Source organism: Triticum dicoccoides, chromosome 6B (assembly GCF_002162155.2).
Source record: "Triticum dicoccoides isolate Atlit2015 ecotype Zavitan chromosome 6B, WEW_v2.0, whole genome shotgun sequence".
NCBI lineage: Eukaryota > Viridiplantae > Streptophyta > Magnoliopsida > Poales > Poaceae > Triticum > Triticum dicoccoides.
The window spans coordinates 236,165,857-236,170,484 of record NC_041391.1 but is presented as its reverse complement, the minus strand read 5'-3'; positions in this window follow the sequence as shown (position 1 = coordinate 236,170,484).

The following is a 4,628-nucleotide window of genomic DNA, read 5'->3' as shown; positions in this document are numbered from 1 at the left end:
CTCGAGATACCAGGGGGGTAGTACTCGACACAAGATCAAGGTAAAGGTTGGACTGGTGTATCGATCCATAGAAGACAATTGTTTTAACTTGTCCGAGAAATGGAATCAAAGAAGAACAATCATGGTCGGAACCACGGTTGCAAGGGATCAATTCATAGATACCATATGTTAGCTATCAAGGAAATAATTATTATTACAAGAAGCTTCCATGATAGGATATACATCGCGTCCATGGGCATGAACACAAGGTTCAAGGTCGACTCCCACTTCCTCAATGCATAATCTTCCATTCACCTCTCGTATTTCGAAGATGACATTAGTTGTTGAAAGTTTTACCTGGTGCATTACCAGATAAGTATGACTCGTGAAATCTTTCGGGTTCACACGGTTTAGAGAAGGCATATGTTCAACCCATAGGGGCTTCTTAGAAACATATACTACAAGTTTCAAGAGTAAATAACACAAGCCCGAAAGCAGAGCATGGTTGGCCAAGCAGAGGATACAACTTAACAAAGGCAATATGTATCAGGGGAAGAACTCACAAGGTGATCAAATGTGAAGGACACTGTCGGATAACAATCCAACAAAGGACTTGGTGGTCCACAAAGGATCTGATACGAGTATCGGTACTCAACTAGAGGAAGAAGAATGCAAGGAGATCAGATTATAGAAACAACTGACTAACTCAATTGTCAAATGCAAAGGAATTATGATTTCCAAATCAAGGGATCAAAAGCAATGCTCTCATTAGGGATGGATAAGTTGAATAGCCTTAGGGTACAATCAATGACAATTGGATTGGTCGAGAACCAATTCCCGTTAAAAGAATGGAAGCTCAGCCGGAAAGGTAATTTATAAGGATCAATGATGATTGCGTGTATTCGCAACATATTGAGTCAACAGACTCAAAATGATAATGACAAGGAATGTCAATAAGATTTCTATACTTATGGGATTAATCATAATGAAAGCAAACAAGAATTTCCAGAGCAATAGGTTGCTGAGGATTTTCGGAATATCGGGTGGTATTTCGAAGACTTTTGTGTAACACATGAACAACTGGGGAATGAGCGGATACTCGATAAGCGCGAGAATTTATTTGAAGGGGTATTCATGTGGCAAAGAACTGCTAGGCAGTAGGCACAAAGTATTCTCGGAACAATAGAGAAAACTTCGGGGTATCTTGTAATAACAAGATCAATGGGGGATGATCATATGAATGGCAAGTGTAAGTAGTTATCCATACGGATTTATCGATGGTCAGGAATAGCAAAAGTGATGGGCACAAAGTCTCGAGAGAACATTAGAGAGTATCTTCGGAATCTTCTGATGTAGCAGGCGATCCTCTGCAGTAAGGGGCTCTCCGGGTGGATGCGATCACGAGATCCTAATCTTAGAGTTAGCAAATTCATTTAACCCGAATAGTAGAGAGATCAGAGTCCCAGAGTATAGGTCGAGGAGTAAAAGATCCTACTACCACCCGATGGCGACGTGGGCCCATGGGCCACACAGCCATGTTAGTAAAAGTTTTTCAACGACTAGACTCGACTTCGGCCAAGGAGTTGGAAAGGGGGATTCCTACAGGCAGTCGGCTCTGATACCAACTTGTGACGCCCCCGATTCAATCGTACACTAATCATGCACGCAAATGTGTACGATCAAGATCAGGGACTCACGGGAAGATATCACAACACAACTCTACAAATAAAATAAGTCATACCAGCATCATAATACAAGCCAGGGGCCTCGAGGGCTCGAATACAAGTGCTCGATCATAGACGAGTCAGCGGAAGCAACAATATCTGAGTACAGACATAAGTTAAACAAGTTCGCCTTAAGAAGGCTAGCACAAACTGGGATACAGATCGAAAGAGGCGCAGGCCTCCTGCCTGGGATCCTCCTAACTACTCCTGGTCGTCGTCGTCAGCCTGCACGTAGTAGTAGGCACCTCCAATGTAGTAGTCGTCGTCGACGCTGGCTCCTCCTGGCTCCTGGACTCCAGCATCTGCTTGCGACAACCAGAAAGAAAGGAAAGGGGAAAAAGGGGGGAGAAAGCAACCGTGAGTACTCATCCAAAGTAATCGCAAGCAAGGAACTACACTACATATGCATGGGTATATGTGTAAGGAGGCCATATCGGTGGACTGAACTGCAGAATGCCAGAATAAGAGGGGGATAGCTAGTCCTATCGAAGACTACGCTTCTGGCAGCCTCCGTCTCGCAGCATGTAGAAGAGAGTAGATTGAAGTCCTCCAAGTAGCATCTCCAAGTAGCATCGCATAGCATAATCCTACCCGGTGATCCTCCCCTCGTCGCCCTGTGGAAAAGCGATCACCGGGTTGTCTGTGGAACTTGGAAGGGTGTGTTTTATTAAGTATCCGGTTCTAGTTGTCATAAGGTCAAGGTACAACTCCAAGTTGTCCTGTTACCGAAGATCACGACTATTCGAATAGATTAACTTCCCTGCAGGGGTGCACCACATTCCCCAACACGCTTGATCCCATTTGGCCGGACACACTTTCCTGGGTCATGCCCGGCCGCGGAAGATCAACACGTCGCAGCCCCACCTAGGCACAACAGAGAGGCCAGCACGCCAGTCTAAACCTAAGCGCGCAGGGGTCTGGGCCCATCGCCCTGAGCACACATGCACGTTGCGTGGGCGGCCGAAAGCAGACCTAGCCTAGTGGCGTTCCAGTCCAATTCGGCGCGCGCCGCTCTGTCGCTGACGTCTGAAGTGCTTCGGCTGATACCACGACGTCGGGATACCCATAACTACTCCCGCGTAGATGGTTAGTGCGTATAGGCTCGTAGCCAACTCAGATCAAATACCAAGATCTCGTTAAGCGTGTTAAGTATCCGCGAACGCCGAACAGGGCCAGGCCCACCTCTCTCCTAGGCGGTCTCAACCTGCCCTGTCGCTCCGCCACAAAGTAATAGTCGGGGGCCGTCGGGAACCCAGGCCCACCTCTACCGGGATGGAGCCACCTGCCCCTTCAGCCCCCATCTCCAAACAGTATCACCAGTAATGTAACAGTGTAAAGTATATAGTATATGCCCGTGATCACCTCCCGAAGTGATCACAGCCCAGTAGTATAGCATGGCAGACGGACAAGAGTGTAGGGCCACTGATGGAACACTAGCATCCTATACTAAGCATTTAGGATTGCGGGTAAGGTATCAATGACTGTAGCAGCAATGATAGGCTATGCATCAGAATAGGATTAACGGAAAGCAGTAACATGCTACACTACTCTAATGCAAGCAGTATAGAGAAGAGTAGGCAATATCTGGTGATCAAAGGGGGGGCTTGCCTGGTTGCTCAGACAAGGAGGGGTCGTCGGTGACGTAGTCGACCATAGGGGCATCAGCATCGTCACGGGGTCTACCGGAGAGAAGAGGGGGGAGAAACAATAAATACATAGCAAGCAAGTGCATAACAGTACAACAAGCAGAGCTAGACGTGTTCTAACGCGGTATGAGGTGATACCGGTGAAGGGGGGAAACATCCGGGAAAGTATCCCCAGTGTTCCGTGTTTCCGGGCAGATGAACCGGTGGTGAAATGTTGCAGGTTCACTATGCTAGGGACGCGTGGCAGACGAACGGGCTGCGTTTCCGGGTTCGTCTCGTCGTTCTGAGCAACTTTCATGTACAACGTATTTTCATCCGAGCTACGGTTTATTTTATATTAATTTTAAAAGGATTTTATCATTTTCTAGAATCAACAGAATTAATTTAATCCTCTAATGCATTTATGATGTCATCATGACATCAGCGGTCAACTCTGGCTGTTGACCTGGTCAACCTGACATGTGGGTCCCGCATGTCATACTCTGTTTATTCTAATTAGGATTTAACCAATCTAATTACTGTTTAATTAATTAACAATAGTTAATTAGGTGAACTAAACATGATTAGTTAAGTTAATTAATTTAGTTAATTTATTTATTTATTTATTTTTATTATTATTATTTTTTTATTCTTTTTTTTCGTTCTAATCTGGGGCTGGCCCCACTGGTCAGGGACCCAGCCCAACCGGGGCGGGCGAACGGGAAATGGGCGCAGTTGAGCGCCCGATTGGGCGCAGCGAGGTGAGGCCGTGGCCACGGCGGGGCGACGGGCGAGTAGTGGGGCGGCGGACGAGCAGCGGGGGGAGGCAACGGCGACCGCGTGCAGCGGTGGTCGGGGCTGACGGGCACGGCGGGAAGTGCGTGTGAAGGCCACAGCCAGGGGGCGCGCCCTGGCGCGAGCGTGTGTGTGCGCGACCGGTGGTGGTGAGCACGAGCGCCTAGCGAGCTCTCATTGCGGCTGTTCGGCGAACTCCGGCGACGAAGAAACGGAAAAGGGGGAAACAAGGAGATCGAGGGGGAGGCTCACATCGAGCGGCAGGGAACGAGGCAGCGGGGCGCGAGGATGGCGACGGGGACGACGGTGTCGGAGTGGAGGCAGGCCGTCGAGGAAGACGGGGCCGGTCCAGCAACAGGGTCGGGGAGGCGACGGGAGGCGTGGGGCATCGACTGCCCAGACCGGATCCACGCGCGGCAGAAGCTTTGAGGAGGAGGGCGCCCGCGACGAAGGGGTCAGCGCGGCGCCGGCGACGCGGTCGTCGGAGGCAAGCGCGGTCGTGCCC